This window comes from Spermophilus citellus (genome assembly GCF_964194105.1).
Source record: "Spermophilus citellus genome assembly, chromosome: 2".
NCBI classification, from domain to species: Eukaryota; Metazoa; Chordata; class Mammalia; order Rodentia; family Sciuridae; genus Spermophilus; species Spermophilus citellus.
In genome coordinates this window covers 28702363-28721094 of record NC_138183.1, presented here as the reverse complement: position 1 = coordinate 28721094, position 18732 = coordinate 28702363, and positions in this window count along the sequence as shown.

Here is an 18732-nt window from a genome sequence, read left to right as displayed (position 1 = left end):
AATTTTGGAATATTTTCATTTTATGGAATCAAATTGATCCATTTATGTCTCTACTTTTCTCTCAGGTTTCATGTGCTCACAAAGAAAGTCTCTTCTATTTATTATGTTAAATAAAAATTATGTTAAGTATGATTCTGAATATTTATAAACAACAAAATTTTCACCTTTTAATAGCCGGTGAATGTGCAATGCAGATCATTTTTCTAACCTTCAACTTTATCATGCTCTTCTCTTCATGCTAAGAGTTTGGGAGTGACCAAAACAAAGAAAAAGAACAGGAAAGGGGAAAGTTTCAGAGATGAGGTAATGTCTACTGTGCACATTCTTTGATGATAAAGGGAACTGAGTTGTTTTTTTTTTCTTTTTACCTTGAGATTGCTATTTTTAAAAATTTTTATCTTTAGCTACATCAAGATATCCTCCCTTGCATTTTCTATTGGTAAAATTTATAACCCAAAGAAAAATTCAACAGTTTAAACCATTGTGTGCTAAAACAATTACTATTCATCCCTTCCTACATCTTATAGCCATAAAATGGAGCAAAAATTGTTGTTAATTATTTATTATATGATAGAAAATCATAGAAAAAATCAGTCGTGATAACATCTTATCTTCACCTATACCATAACATTGGAGATTATTATGTCATTTCAATGTAATCTTTTTGGTTCTATCTCTCATGTATTTATGAACTCTTCTTCTTTGTTCATTTTAGTGTATTATTTTCCTGCTGAGCTATTATTTGTAATGATTTTCTCTTTTTCTTACCATGTCATAGCATTTCACAGTCTCAAAGTTGTACTTTGGGTACCCTTATGAATAAGCAATATTGACATTTTATAGAGAAATAGAATCCCAAAGCAAAGATAAATAAAACAAATCAATACCCTGCCAAAGTTTGCTTGTGAGCTAAAGAATTTAATGATCCACCAAAGAAAGTATATAACAAACACACAAAAGTATCAATTGGCCTTATGGAAGGTTTGTCATTTGAATCAAATGGAATAATCTAAGTAGCTATGAGAGATATAGATAATGATTACAAACACTAATTATGGCTTATGTTTATAGTAAAAGACTGAAACTTAGTCTGAAAACACCAATTCAAATCCAAACTCTATCATTTATAAGCTGCTTAAATATGTAAAATCTCAGGATTATTATTTTGGAATATTTTCCTTAAATTGTTTCTTTGGAGTAGAAAAGGAAATTGGAATAGAAATTGTGAACTCTTAAGCAAGCACAAAGGAGTAGACATTTCCCTCAAAACTTAAGTATAATAAACCCTTGAATATTTCACAAAATTTTTGGTACTGTGGATTGAACCTAGGGACGCTTAACCACTGAGCCACTTCCCCAGCGTTAGCACACACACATGCACGCTCTCACACACACATATACACACAATATATATTTTATATATAGATAATTTAGAGACAGGGTCTTTCTAAGTTGCTTTCAGTCTTACTGTTTCTGAGGCTGACTTTGAACTCATGATCCTCAAGCCTCAGCCTCCAGAGCTGTTGGATTTACAGGTGTGCACCACCTTAACAAGAAGTTAGGTTGCTCTGAAGAGACTAAATCAAAATGGCTTCAATATTTTTTCCTATGGTAAGATCAGATATTCAGAGTTATTTTTCTTGTGTTAATTTTAAGTTCTAATAATTTTTAAGTAGTGTCATGGAAATTGAGGATATATCTGGCCAACACTGTTATCTTGGCATGCAACATACTGTTTAAATAATGCACGCCTTCACTTAACATCCAATGGTCATGTGTCTCAGTGAAAAACCTTAAGCCACGTAAGTCATAGTTAGAAAATAGGAGAAGAGTAAAATTTAACGTTGAAGGAGAAGAGAGCATCTCATAAATCTTATTCTATTTTGTGGTACCTAAAGGGAGTCAAATAATGACCCTATATTCCTAAACTAAAAAGAAATGCTCACTAGCTCTAGTTTATTGTCTCTTTGGATGAGTAAATGAAGTAATGAGAAGTTTTCTAAGCAGCAGAAGGATTGTGGATGGAGGAGACTAGCCCAGGTGACATTAACATTCTAATTCATAATCACAAACTACACCTTCCCTATGACAATTAGGCTTTCCAGCATATTCAGATCCATAAAAAAACTGAAAATATGGCTCTTGGTGGTCTGCATTCAAATGCATGTACCATCTATCAACCACCTAAATTTTCCCCTATACAGTTAGTGAAATTGCTTTATAAAATTCCAGAATAGAGGTGGCATTGGGAATAAAAGCTACTCCTGAATAGCTTTCAAAGCTTTGAAACTCTGGAAGTAGAAATGAACTTGGAGTTCATTTTCTTGAGGCTCAGACTTCCTCAACTAGTTCTAATTTTCTTTATTATAGTAATTTCTAATTGAAATTTGTTTCATTTTTGTAGCAAAAGTACTATTTTCTATGAATGCTTAAGCACAGAATTAAATGCAGTCTTTTAAGAACCAATACAATGCCTTTCTATCTTCAATCAGGCAATCAGTGAAGAAGACGTATTCACCTCTGTGCAAGAATAGTAGAAACAAATTGCAGCAATAATTGGAGTAGTCATCACTTAACTGAAAGAATTATTTTTTAAATTTTGTCGGCATTTTTTCATGAGTCAGCCTAGACTTTTTATCCTTAATCACCCCATAAACTCAATAAATCATTAAATACTATGTAATTTACATTCTGAAGTCTCCCTGATTCATGCCTTTCTTTTCAGCCCCACATCGAAGACCTGCAGGACATTACCATCCGTTACCAGAACTAATACAACCATCTTCTAACTGCTTTTCAGACTACCTATTTCTCCCTCTTCCTGTATATTTCTACACTACAATTCAAGTCCAATTTGCTCATGTGACTTCTCTGATTAATTTCTGTTTTTTTTTTTTTATGCTGTAGTCAGAATCAGTATAGCAGTGAAACCTCTACCTTTAGCAAGAGGACTGAGGTCTAAGTCTATCCAAACACTTATATTTTCCTGAGCATATTTTTCATATTGACTTCTCTTCTTGATGTTTCCTCTGCCCAGAATGTTCTCCTAAATCTGGAAATATCTCTCATCATTCTTCCTTGGGCCATCTCAGACAGAGGCAAATTCCAACCGAAAAAAAATTTCCAGACATCTGCTAAAATTATAATGAGAATGTCTTATTATTGCCAAGACCGTAGGAAACAGAATCTATTGTTGTCCTGGTTTTATGGATGACAAAACTGAATTTCTTAGAGAATATTGAAATTCATAGATATTAAGGCTTGTACCTAATACCATACAGGTTGCAAGTGGTAAGTGGTATGAACTCTGCCATAGGAATCCAGCACATTCATGAGTTTTATTGCCCCTCCATGATTTTTCCGATTTTTATCTCAAGACATTAAAGAGTCCTGGTGTACTACAGTTTATGACTCTATCCTCTATTAGACCATGAATCCTTCAGGACAGGCACAATGTCTGTTTTATCCTGCCTGAATTGCTAGCATCCAGTGTGACCCTGATACACACTAAGAAAAAAAAAAAGGCTTGTGAATTGTTCAACATTTACTTTTCCTTATTTCTTTTTATTCATTAATCACTCCATGAATGTGGACACCTAAAACACAAGCTAAAGAATGGAGTAGATAATGAGTTTCAAATCAGATTAGTTGGTACCTATGTGATGTTCTCTAAGACAGCTCAGTGTAGGAAAATGTAATAATTTATTTAAACGAAGTACCCATCTATATTTGTGAAGGAGGACTCCTCTTTTGTTATCACAAACGTTTCTTTAAATTTTGGCTGTGCATGTTTTGTCCTTCTAGTTAGATTCATAATTCCTAGAGAGAAAAGTCTGTATCTCTATGCTTCTCACATTGCTTAGTAATATTATTTGCACATGGACTGCTCTGTAAATATTTGTTGAGTAAATGAACCAATTATTTAATTAGTTGCAGCTTATTAATACAGAAGCTTGATTTTATTGGCATATTTATAACATTCATATAGGAAAACATGCATTGTATCAGGAAGCTAGTCTCACCTTATTTTCTTGAAGCTCTCCGCACTCACCTTTTTCATATTCATTATTTCATCACTTTAACAATTTGGGGGTTGCATATTAATTTTTTAATAAGTTTAAAAATCAGACTCAGAGGTTGCCACCAAAATGGGTAGTGGTACCAAGTATAATGAGCACTAAGTACCCATCAAAATAGATGCTCACTTGAACATCACAAGGCTGAGAAACCAGGTAAACTTGCTACTAAACTCTAACTCTGCAATTTACTGGGTGTATGAGCTTGGGCTAGTTACTTTACCTTTCTACATATCTGTATAGGAAGGTTTTGCTGAATAAAGTGTTAACACAGATTCGCCCTGTGAGAACTGTGCTATTGTGTGGCTTTCTTTTTTCCTGATAAAATATGAGAAACTAGTCTTTCCAACTCTGATAATAAAAAGATGTGTGACATTAGATAAGCAAGTTCACTATCTGAGCCTCACTGACTTGCCTTTAAATAGAACAAATACTATTAAATTACCTATCTGAAGCAAGATTAGTGAATCAATAACTTATCTTGGTCTCCTATAACTATAAAACCCTGTCCATAAAATTTAATCTGCTTCAACTAAAGCTGGGCCTAAGAAGATTCTATGGAGAATCCATGGATCTAGTTTTTCATTCTTAGAGAATGGCACAGTACCATTCACTGCTATAATTATTGGGCAATAAACGATAAAACAAAACATTCTTGCATTAATGAAATTTACAACTTAAGGGACAATAATAATCACATTTTTGTGAATGACATCAGGTAGTAGTTTAAGTACTATAAAATAATAAAGTATGAAGAGAGATAATAATGATGAGAAGGAATTGCTCTAGGGATGCAGTGGTCTAGGGAAGCCTCTTAGAAAAGGTGGCATTTAAGTTGAGGCCTCTGTGACAGGAGGAACAAGCCACATAGTAAGTAAATGGAGAACGTCCCAGGGAGGAGGAAAATAAGTGCAAAGCCCCTGAGGCATGAGTATGTTTGTAGTATTTAATGAACATCAAGGAAACCAGAGGTCTTCACCAAATTAGGGCAAGAATTATAGGAGACCAGAAAGAGAACCAGGGTCCAGGCCACATAGGGCCACAAAGGCCAAGGTGAAAACTTTCCATTTTATTTTAATTGCAAGAGAAGGACCCTGAAGGGTTTTGTTTCTTATGTTTTAATAATTAATCTGGGATTACCTGGGGAAAAGATGACACGTCATCTGCTTTTCAACTGCTCCAAATTTGCCGACCTCCCTTTCAAGTTCTTTATAACATAAATCTAAAGCCAGGTGGATTGTTGGAACAGTTTACTATATATGGGTGTTTAGTAATGACATTTCCACAGAGAGGTCCATTATGGAGACCTGAAGAAACAAATGAACCACCCTCTAAAGAGCCCGCTGATAGAGTTCAGGTAGGGAAAGGAATAGGTAACAATTTCCAACTGGGAAAAGAAGTTGGAGGGTGTACGACACAGAACTAAGGCTCAAGTGCCTGGAGCTGAGTGAACAAGGGAAGGATCACACCACATTTAGCTGAGACGGACAATCATCAGATCATGCAAAGCCCTTGAGCCACATCGGTTTGATTTTATTCTAAAAGCAATAGGAAGTAACTTTCGCAATTTTAAGCAATAAATGATCTGATTTATAATTTCAAAATCTTTCTAGTTGCAGTGGATATGAGTCTCAAACATTATTTTTATTGATGAAAAATTAGAGACTGCTGTCTTGCATGAGTGATCTGGGAGACACTGACATTTCTTCCTCACTCTCTATGCCCAGTCTTCTTAATACCACTTGCTCTGAACTTTTCAAATCTAATGCTTTGTGTCCAACTTAGCCAAGGGCTCAGTATTGGTCCAATTGATTATTCTAAATAGGATCCAAAGTGGTTTCTCCTAAAGGGCAATTCTCATTGTACCAAAAGCTCTCCTTAAAGCTTTTTAAAATATCTCTAATACTTAAAGTAAATGTAAATCCAAGTCCTCCCAGGATACTCTCAGCTTATGCCTTTTGTCCCAGAACAATTATTATTTTTTATTTATATATGAGGGCAGAATGCATTACAATTCGTATTATACATATAGAGCACAATTTTTCATATCTCTGGTTGTATACACAGTATATTCACTCCAATTCGTGTCTTCATACCTGTTATTTGGATAATAATAATCATCACATTCCACCATCATTAATAACCCCATGCCCCCTCCCTTCCTCTCTAATCCCTCTGCCCTATCTAGAATTCGCCTATTCCTCCCATGCTCCCTCTCCCTATCCCACTATGAATCAGCCTCCTTATATCAAAGAAAACATCCAGCATTTGGTTTTTGCAATTGGCTAACTTCACTTAGCATTATCTTCTCTAATTCCATACATTCATCTGCAAATGTCATGATTTTATTCTCTTTTATTGCTAAGTAATATTCCATTGTGTATAAATGTCACATTTTTCTTATCCATTCATCTATTGAAGGGCATCTAGGTTGGTTCCACAGTTTAGCTATTGTGAATGACAGAGCAATTATTAGCACCACCAACCCTCCTTCTCCTTATGGTTTGAATGAAAAAAACAAAACAAAGTATACAAATACCCAGTGATATAACACTTTTAGTTGTAAACACACACTCTTGAGCAAATCATATGAATAACTCTGAGACCTAAATAACCTCCACTCTTGACTGCCCTGTTCCCCTGTTTTCTTGGCATCCTTATGTATGTGTAGTGTTTTTAAAGCTTAATATGCCCAGCCCCATTATCTTTGCATATGTTTTGTGTACATCCCTCACTTCTTCCCACAGGTAGCTTCTTCATGATCTTCAAATTTCAGAACATATTCCACATCCTTCTAGAATGCTTTCCTACCCCAGGATTCTCCTTGTAATGACATCACTCTTGGTATTTTCTGTAACCACCACAAAGCCAGGAGATGTTTGCTGAAGCCCGGAAGGTAGGAAGGGCAGGGGGAATAGGAGGGTAGGCAGGCAGGAAATAAAGAAGAAAGGAAAACAGGGAGGTAGGAAAGGAAGAGGAAGGAAAAATAGTCTCGCACATCAGAAGTGTTTAATAAATTTTGACTATCTTCAACATATTGTCTTTATTCTAATTACCACATTCATTATAAAATGTTTATCAATTTCTAATCTAAAAGTATATATTTTATAGCTAATATCTGTCATGTTCTCAGAGTCCTATCATATAATTGATGGGTTTGGTTCCATTTTTTTTTCTGATAAATAAACTGAGAATTCCTCTCAGCCCTTCTAATTGTTTTTTAGCATCAAGTTTACCACTACTGAATTAAAACCAAGATATTTCTTGGATGAAGCTATATATTTATTCTTTTAAATACTCCGAGGGATGGCAACTGATTACAAGCAGCAGTTTCTCCATTTGTATATCACACTTCACTTACGGATGTTTTAGTCCAAACTTCATTTCCCGAGGGTTGTTGATTTATAGGTTTGCGTATTTCAAATTAAGTTAAAGGGTAGATATCTGAGATCAGAGAAGAGCTACTGGCCTTATTATATCTGTAGCAACTGAAATTAAAAAAAAAGGATCAAAATGAAGCTAACGTTTTCTAGGACACTGTGCTGATTATTTTTCATTTCCCCAAGATTCATTCTCTGCCTCTCCCTGCCCTGCCTGCCCTTTTTCTGGAGACTGACATCTCCCAGGCTTCCTGTTAACAAACTTCTATTTGGGTTTGTATACTGAAGGCACAGGCAGGCAATCCAGAGGAAGAAGAGCCTTTCTCTTTGCCCCTCTTCTATTTCTTTGCCATTCCTCTGACTGGAGTGAGGTAACTCATTTAACTCTCTTGCCCACTTGATTTTAAAACTGAGGATTGCTTTCTTCTCCTCATTTCTGGGTGCCTCACCATCCCTAGTTTCTCCCCTTAGCCCTATCTGCTATGCGTAAATCCATCATTAAATTTCCTTATTTGAAACATTTGGATGAATTCTATTTCCAGCTGGCATCCTGATTTAAACATGGTGATCTTAATAATGCATATTTCCAAAATATTTCTCACAGAATTATATTAGGTGAGATAATGAGTATCAGAGACTCATAAGGCACTTTGCTCAAATGACTTAAATGAATGGAGTTTATTAATTTATAACAAGAAGTCCAAAAGTAGACTGACAATTTTGGACTCCATATTATCAATTCTAAAATACTTTTGACTCACCTAGCTTTTACGTCAGGATCATATGATGACTGCCCTCAGTTCCATCTATCACATCCACATTCAATCAGGACAAAGGACAGAAGAGGAAGGGTCATAGTATCTATGTCTGTCTTTATTAGTTAAAATTTAATTCCTTGAAGGCTGTTCTCAGAAGACTTATGTTTAGCATGCTATGGGCTGAATTGTATGCTCCTAAAATTCATATATTGAAGCCCTAACCCTCAGAATTTCAGAATGTAAGTATATTTGGAGATAGGATCAGTAAATAGGTAACTAAGGTCAAATGAGCTCCTATGGATGGGTCTGATTTGTGTCCTTAAGAGAAGAGGAAATTTGGACACATAAAAGAGACACCATGGATGTGCACGCACAGAGGAAAGACCTTGTGAGGACACAGGAAGAAGTCAGCTCCTGCCAACCAGGGAGAGAGCTTCCAAGTGAAACCAATCCTGCTGACATCCTTGGATTTCCAGGCTCCATAAGTGTGAGAAAGTAAATTTCTGTTGTTTAAGCCACCTGTCTGTGATATTTTGTTATGAAAGAATTAGGAAAAAAAATGATTGGGCAGAAATACAGCATCTGGTTGGCCAGAATTACTTTTCCATATCTCAGCTCCAGGATAGCTCTGGATATATTTAAATATCTGAATCAAATGGAAGTGATAGCAAGAAGGGAGGTGAGATGGAGTAGGCACAATATAATACTTGCCTCAAAAAATATTTTTGTGATGTGATGATCATTTGGACTGAAATTATTTTAATTTCGAAATCTCACCACAGATGTCAGCTATAACAAGGTCCTTGTTTTATAACAAGGCTTAGTGTTCAAATAACATGGATCCTTCTGAACAAAACAATACAAGGAAAGAGTGAAACATTGGTGAAAAGACATCAACAGGATTTGGTGGTATGTTTGCTATTCAAAAAATAATGATAATTGTATTATACTAACTGTCACCAAAATTCCTTTTAGAAAAATAACCTAGCAAGCCTCTGGTAGAAGCAGATGAGAACTGAGTCCACGGGTGTCTTTCAGAGCCAAAGCAATGGAATAGACAGCCAAGTGACTGCGTGAAATAATGAAAGGGGCAAATTTATACATCCAAGACTGAGGAGGAAAAAATGGGGACAAAAAGTAGCATAATGAGGGAAATTTGGGATGTTATGGAGGAAGGCTGGACACCATGTGCATGTTCCATCCATTGAGAAACTCCAGAAGATAAAGAGCAACAAAATGAGATTATAAATGTCAACTACATATATCTAAATTGCTGCTACATGTTATATGTCCTCATCAGCCACAGATCTTCTCATAAAGTTTCAATATAGAGAATAATTTAGTGTGCAAATTTATTTGAGGATGAAGTGACAAAGAAAGGGGCTCTCTTTTGTGTTTTTATTGGAAATACCATTTCATAAGGAAAAATCATTTCAAGAGTCAGAGAAAAAGTCAGTGAAGAGAGAAAATAAGAATCACAAATAGGCAAAAGAATATGAGACAAATTTTAAAGATAAGAAATAATGATTTCCATAAATATCTACATACTAATTCTTGGAATCTATGAAAATGTCAAGTTATGGAGAATAGAAGAATTAAGGATGCAGATAGAATTAAGTTTGTTAATCAGCTGGTATTATAAAGATAGGAAGATTTCCTTAGATTATCCAAGTGGGCTCAATGTAATTACAAGTGTACTTAAGGAGGAAGAAGAGAAGGTCAGAGTATTGTGATGATAGAACTTAACCTGCTATTTTGCCTTTAAAGATGAAAGAATAGGTCTATGAGCCAAAAAATACAGGCCACTTCATGTAGCTTTGAAAGGGCAGAAAATAGATTGTCTCCAAGAGACTCCAAAAAAGGAATGCAAACCTGCCAATACCCTGACTTGAAACCAGTGAGTCCATGTCATACTTCTGACCTATAGAACTATTTGGTAATAACAGTGAGCTGTATTATGCTACTATTGGTGGTACTTTGTTACAGAAAAAAGAAAAATGATACCCACAGCTTAAATTCAAAGCACTTCATTTCTATATCCTTCTTTCTCAACCCATACAAAGCTCTTTCATGGGTATAGCTCTCACTAGGCTTTGGCAGTGCTGTTGGGCCCTTTACCCACCTCAAGCATGCAGATGCTAACAGTTTCTGGATACTGCTCACCCTGGGTGCTTTACCATCCTTGTTGATTTCCTGAATTATAACCACATATTTACAAATAGCCCCTTCATTAATTTCTATTTATATAAGTCTTAAGTGGGCCAGCTATTTCCCCCAGTGACCCAGGGACTAAGGCTCTTGGTCTCCTGTTTAGAAATGTCTGACTACAGATTCCTGACCTCTGCCTTTCTGAGGCTAACATAAACATCCCCCTTAATAAAAATCACAACTGGCCTTTTACATAGAGAGAAGATATACCTGGATTCTCTATTAGGGACCAATATGTGATATTTGCAATTTTCTATGCAAACAGAAGAAAGAAGACCCAGTTTACAGATGTCTGAGGGTTCAAGACATTATGCTTTAGGAAAATAAACAAATAGGGATAAATGAGGATTGTAAATAACAAATGGGAATTGCAAGATTTTTTTTAAAGACATAGATTCTGAATTCCTATTCTAGAACAAATTTTAACCTGTCCATAGCAAAGTAAAAATTTAAGTTTCAATGAATTAAATAATTTGTGATCTACTGATTTGTCTCACATGTCCAGAGATATTTTTAGGTCTGTGTAATTCAATTATAGTCAAGGAATATATATATATATATATATATATATATATATATATATATATATAAAGATATTTATTTATTTGTCATTGATATTTATAATCTCTGGTTCCAGGGATGCCAGTCATTCTGAAATATAGAAACAATAAGAGTTCTTTTTAAGAGATCTACTGAATTTGGCAGTTGGTATTATCCAATACCATAACTAACTAGGACTTATTCAGGTTTAACCAAGGCTGATTCAATATTTAAAAATCAATTCATGTAATTTATTTGTAATATCTTATCAAGAAATAATAAAAATCAAACATGATGGTATCAATTGATACTGAAAAAGCTTTGGAAAAAAACAACACTGATTCATAACAAAAACTATCAACAGAATAGGAGTGGGGGAATTGTTATGACTTGATAAAGGATATTTGCAAAAAGCTTATAAATAATATAATTCTTAACCATGAGAATCTAGGTGGTAATTATTATCTTTCTCTCTCTCTCTCTCTGCTCCTATTTAACACCATACTGAAAATATTAGTGAAGGTAATAAGACAAGAAAATGAAATAAAAGTATAAAGATCAGGAAGTAAAAATAAAACTATTTTGTCTTTTGGGTGTTTTGGTTTGTTTTGCAAATGACATGATTGCCTATGTACAAAATCCCAATCACCTACCAAAACTCCTGTAACTGATAAGCAATCATAGCAAGATTGTAGAACACAAAGTTAATGCAAAGACATCAATTGCTTTTCTATATATCAACAGTGGAAAATTGGATTTCAGAATTTAAACCACAATGTCACTCATTTTAGCACTAAAACAAGAAGTACTTAAGAAAAAATCTGAGAAATTTCATATGGGATGAGTAGGTGAAAGACTCAAAACAGCCAACATGATACTGAAAAAAATGTAGAGGCTAGCACTTATTGATTTACTATAACAATGTAGAGGCTAGCACTTATTGATTTACTATAAAGCTACAATAGTAAAACTGCAATTTGGGTGAAAGATGAAAATAAAACAATGGAACAGAATATGAAACCCCCAGAATAGAACCATACAAGTAAGTCCAACTGATGTTTGTTAAGTAACAAAATCAATTCAATGAAGAAAATATAGCCTTTTCAATAAATGGTGTTAGAACAATTGTATATCCACATGCAAAAAAAATATCAGTCTAAACAACACTGTGAATTTTGATGGATGCTATAACAAAAATAGCTCAGGGCAATACTATATACATCTAGTACTCTTGTGTATTTGTGCTATTTATCAATTTATACTATTTATAAATATTTATACCATTTATCTGTTATTATCAATTACATAATTAAAATGGTTCCAAGCCTTAAAAACATGACATGATATGGTATCATGAACTAGGAGTTCATGATATTTCAGCAATATCATTAATTAAATCTTTGGTACTGGGAAAATTAAAATCATCAAATTATATTTCTTCGTCTATGAAATTAAAATGGAAATAAAGATAATGCTTTCCCTTTCTGACATGACTGTGGAGATGTAATTAAATAGTGCATGTGAAACAAAAACCACAACATAAACATCTCTTTGTGTTAGGTGCAAACCTAAAATTCGATAGACTTAGAAGCCATTGCCAGTGATTAATATATCCAATATATCACTAAAATCTTCCTGTATAAAATACCATTTGAGAAATACCTCTTGGTATACAGGACTGGGTTAGGTTCTTGTTTCTCTTACAAAATAAATCTTTCTCTTGAAAAAAAAAACATTCAAGATGTATCATGCACGATTAGGTTATAATTTAGAAATTTTCATTTACTTTTTGGTACCACCTTCATGAGAGTAGGATATTTCCCTGCCTCTTACATTGGGTCTGACCATGTGACTAAGGTTAGTGGTCATATAAAAGGGTCAAGCCTTGAAAACACCTGTGATGCTGGGCTTGTCTTTTTAACTGCTATATCACCATGAGAACGTGATCTGGCTCGCCTGCTGATCCACACTGGATTAGCTCCACACACCTGCAGCTGGAAACAGAACACTTCAGTTACTACAATCCACATCAGCCAATGTCCAGCCAACCCCTACATCTCAGCCCAGCTGATTCAACAGAACAGCTAGAGCTGACCCAGAGATTTTTGATAAGTAAATGGTACAGGTCACCAAAGTATTATAGTTCTTTGTTATATCTCTCTATTTTAGTCAGCTATTTCATTCTCATAATCAAAAGACCTGACAGGAAAAATTTTTTAGAAGGAAAAGTTTATATGGGGCTCACAATTTCAGAGGTCTCCATTCATAGCATTCCTTGCTCTGAGCCCAAGATGAAGTAAAACATAATGGCGGAAGAGTGTGGCAGAGGGAAGCGGTTCAGGACACGGAACAAGGAAGCAGAGAGAGACTAAACTCAGCTCACCAGAGACAAAATATATACCCCAAAGGCATGCCCCCAAAGACCCATCTCCACCAGCCACACCCACCTGCCTATAGCTAGCACCTAGTTAATCCCTATCAGTGGATTAATGCACCAATTAATTTAAGGCTCTTGTTACCCAATAATTTCGCCTCTAAACATTCTTACATTGTCTCACACATGAGAATTAGGGGGACACCTAATATCCAAAACATAATACTATCACGGTTGTTGGCAATAGCTACCCCAACACACCAGATACCCTCTTTTACTTATTTGCCTTCTAGGAGACCCAGAACCAAATCTGAATCTCAGCTGTGTTCTTAAGAGAGCTCATATATTTGGGCATTTATTTTATATTTTGAAGTTTTAACTTTATTTGTACTTCTATTTGTTTGTGTTCTATATTTTGATTTACAACTTACTATGTTTTTATTGCTTATATTCTGTTTTAAGCTTCTCATATGCTTTTAAGAATAAGACAAGAATGTACATAGTAAAATATTGAACACTTACTATGTACCAGGGATTATAAATATGAATAAAATGTCTTTTCTATTCTTGAGAATGTTATAATTTTATAAAGTGGATAAAAGTCTAGCAATAGATACAATAACAATATAATATAATAGGTGTAATAACATTAACTGAAAGGAGACCCTCATTTTGATTATACAAAGTACATGTATGAAGATGTGAATTTGGTGTCAACATACCTTATATATAATCAGAGATATGATAAATTAATGTATAATGGTATATTAAGAATTGTAATGCAAAAAATAAATAAATATATTTTTTAAAAAAATAACATATTGGCAATTGTTATAATAGAATATAATATGTATATAAGATATATATAGGAAATATTCTACCAAACATAGAAAGAAAAGCCATTCATTATACCAAGAAATGGTGAAGTCAGATCAGAATTTTTGAGCTTGGTATTGAAAAATATGAATTTCACTAAACATGAAATTAGAAAAATGGTTTTCAGGTAATATGAAAGAATTCAGTGCATCTATAGTATACAGTATGAAACAAGAAGGGACAAAGTTTTACCTGAAGTTGTTCTACTATGTACAGGTATTTGGATTATTATAACTGAATATGAAAAATGGTAATGTAAATAGGAGATTGAAACTATACAAAAAAGGAGTAATAACCAGAGTTTTTCTTTAAATGTAAAGAATTCCTTTAAATGTATCATTTAAATGATAAAAAGTGATTGTGACAAGTGCACATTTGATTTTAGCTGTGCTTTTACACTAATGACATTAATGAAATAGACCTGGAAAGTCCTTTTTCTGTGATTTCCAGCATTAAGCTTTTCAGATCAAGCACAACATATTGAATTTTATCTTTGGAATTTGCCCAGTTTCATGACATGTTTAAGTCTGGAATGAATACAGACAAAAGAAAATTGAATAAGGAAAAAAACACCATGTATGTTAAGTTTGAACCTTTTTGGTAGATTTCCTCTCACTTGGTTTTTCATATCCTCAACCACGCCCATTATTTAACAATGAAAACGATCAATCAGACTTAGGTCTAAATCAGAATTTACAAGTGGGATAGTATAGGTTTCCCTTGGCTACTCTGGTTTCCCTTTGATCATATTATTGATATATGTTCGTAGCCAGTAGTGGTGACAATATTGGTTTTCATAAATTACAACTCAATATCTCTTTGCATATCAACATCTGGAGTATTAAAAATATTTTAACACAATTAATTATAATTACATTTTTCTGAATCTTTTTTAATTCTGAAGGAAGGAAGTACCTGATGAGGGCTAGCAGAAACCTGGTGCCTGGGGGGTAAATTCTGAGGAGTCAAACCAGAGAGGAGCACCATTCCAGAGCCAGAAATTAATCACCAGGAATACCAAGTCCATATAAAACCATTCCAGATTCAAAAGCCAGGTGTCATATCCACCGCCCAGTTGTGCCAGGGTAGTGGCATAGGTTACCACGAGACCAAAGAAAATGCCCTGAGATGGCATGCAAGGTATACCTTTATTAAGAAATGCTTGCAAAGAAGGTCCAATGGTAACAGGCTGAACAGACTTCTCTATCCCTAACTGTGCTTTGCCATGAAATGTCTCCTCTCCCTCATGGCATGGACAAGTGGTACATATCCTATCCATAGTGCCCTCAGTTCAACAACATTTGCCAGTAAGAGAAGGGTTTTATAGTTAGACTGCAAAAGAAGTGACAGGATCAGCATTAGTTTGCTTAGTTTGTAAGATCAGCATCCCAAGGAGCAACTGTCCTGATGTACATGAAGAAATTAGCTTTATACAGATAATAATAACTTGCCCCAGTGTGCATAAGAGAAATCCAGTGTCCTTCAAGATAATATGTATGTGAACATCCCAGCCTAGGATTGCTCTCATTGTTCCTTTAATTTGGCTATATTTTGGGATCAGAAAGGGGGCATTCAGGGGCATGTCCACCTTTTCTTTCAGAATGATGCACCAAGGGAAGTGAAGGAAAGCATCAGAGAACTCTAGAGTCAAGGAGAGTCCAGAGTGATTGCCGGAAAGAGTGACAATTTTTATAGACATTTTTATAGACAGGAATGTGGCAGAAGCATGAGGGTCTTAGATTGGTTTTAAGCATGACAGTTGAAAGTGTATGAATCTCGGGCTGGGGATGTGGCTCAAGCGGTAGCGCGCTCGCCTGGCATGCGTGCGGCCCGGGTTCGATCCTCAGCACCACATACCAACAAAGATGTTGTGTCCGCCGAGAACTAAAAAAAAAAAAAATTTAAAAAAAAAATTAAAAAAAAAAAAAAAAAAAAAAGAAAGTGTATGAATCTCAGCATGATCTAAGTCATTGTAAGTGGTAGATGGCTATAGCCCTCAGTGCTCTTCTTAATATGTCGGCACAGTAAATCTATCACACCATTTTAAATCAATTGAATTCAGCACAAAATGATCTGACTTAACCAACAATTTTCGTCACCTCTGATTTCAGGATTACAGAGGAATCTAGGAGAGGACACTGTAGACTCATCTAAAAGGCAGAGGCCTTTGATGCATTAGGCGTTGTGGTTTTTTTTTTTTTTAATGTGTTATCTTGGATATTCACTGCTAAACAAATGAATATAAGCTCATGTATATTTTAAGATGCATATTGTGTGCTGCTGCTGTACTATCTGACTTTTTTAAAAATATTTTTTTAGTTGTAGATGGACAAAATACCTTTATTTTATTTATTTATTTTTATGTGGTGCTGAGGATCAAACCCAGTGCTTCACGTATGCTAAGCAAGTGCTCTACCACTGAGCCACAACCCCAGCTCCAATACCTGATTTTTAAGAGGTGGGAATCTAAAAAGTAATCTGTTGATCTATACTGAAATAAACAAGTAAAAAGTTAAACTGCAACTCATCCCATGGTTATAACCCATGAACACATGAAAACTTAAGTTACATAGGTTGGCTGTCTGATCCATTGATTTGGGTGACCTGCAGAATGAATGGTAATGAGTTTTTACTCATGGAGTCCTCCCTCAATCTCTATGCAGTTAGGATGGTTCTAATGTGCAAAGGAATTCTAGAGTTTCAGAAGGGAGCTTGAGGGTCTTCCCACAGCTGTTTGCCAAGCAAGAAGGACAAATCCAAAGTCTAGTTAGTTAAATTCAAGGGGTAGAAACAGTAGATGATGTGCGTCCGTACCTCCTTCCCTTATGTAAGGTATTCCTATCTCAGTCTACCTCCTTAGGTACATAGTGATGAATTTTCTTTCCATATCCTTTTTCAACCACAATACCAAAAATTTCAATATATACTTTTCTTTTTTAATTTTTTAATTTGTTCTTTTTAGTTATACATGACAGTATAATACATTTTGACATATTTTACATACATGGAGTATAACTTCCCAGTCTTGTGGTTGCACAAGATATGGAATTACACTAGTCGTGTATTAATATATGAAAATAGCAAATTATATTTGATTCATTCTACTGTCTTTCCTATTCCCATATTTCCTCCTTTCTCTTCATCCCCTTTGTATAATCCAATGAACTTCTATTTTTTTCTTCATTGTGTGTTAGCATCCGAATATCAGAGAGAACACTGAGCTATTGGGTTTGGGGGATTGGCTTATTTCCTGTAGCATGATAGTCTCCACTTTCATCCATTTATATTACCTACTTTTCTTAACATGGGTTTTCTCTAACACATAGACACACATTGACTAACACATCCCTTCTATTCCTAGGGTAATATTCTGGGTAGTTCTCTCACAAAGGCACTGACAACTTTGCATAAGAGCTTCAGTTTATAAGGTAGTTAGGAGCAAATGAGCTGGGGAGGGGGACTAACATTTGTTCTTGATATTAGGGCACTCTTGGGGCAAGGAACTAAGTCTTTTATTAAATTTTATTTTTCACATAGTTCAGTCCTTTACGAGAGTAGTCCACTAGCAAACTACTCTGTTTTCCAGATTACATTTTGAACTTCAAATTTATTCTGTTCTTTGAATGAAGGGCTCTTTTCATAAACTAGGTTTATAACTTACACACTAGTCTCCAACTTTTGATGCCATCGTATATGTATTTTTACTTTACTTTTTAACCTATCTGCCATGTCTGTAATTTCAGATTCTTCCAGTTGAGATGGAAAGAATATTGAACTTAAAGTGTCTGATGCTTTGATATCTACGTGACCTTGAAAAACAACTTGAATGACTTAGATTCAGTTTCCTCACTCCAAAGTGACAATAAAAAAAAACTTACATAGCTAATAGTGCTGTTGTAAAATTAAATTAGATAATATAAATGAAAGTTCCTGGCACATACTGGGAGCTTAATAAATATTTGTTAACATTCAGTTGAGTGCTCTCATTTGCCCTTAACGTTGCTTCAAAAATGTTTAGAGCCATTATGATGTAAAGGTGCTTGCTCAGACAAGACTAGGCAGAGCTATAAATTCATTCAGGCATTTATATTTTCTAAGGGAACATTTCCAAAACTTTTCTCCAAAATTATGTCTCTCCATGTGTATAATGACTGCTTAGTATAATGGTGAAATTTAGACAAAGTTCCTCCAAAGGGCAATGGGATTGTGATAAGGAAAAGGTAAAAGAAAAGTTGTCTGTCTATTATCTAGTCACCAGTACTGTCACTTCTTTCCCACCCCTTTCTGCTTCCCTTATGTTGCCATCCACCAAATGACATTTTTTTTCTACATCGGCAACCGCTCACTCCTCACACAGAGCCTTACAAGTTTCAAAATTCAGGGTCGTACCTCCAGCCCTTTGCAACTCCAAGTGTAGATGACCAGTATTAATAGGCCAAAGCTTCTAGACATGCAGATTCTCAGGCCTCACCCCAAATCTATGAAGTCAGAACCTTTATTGTAACAAGGTCCTCAGCTTA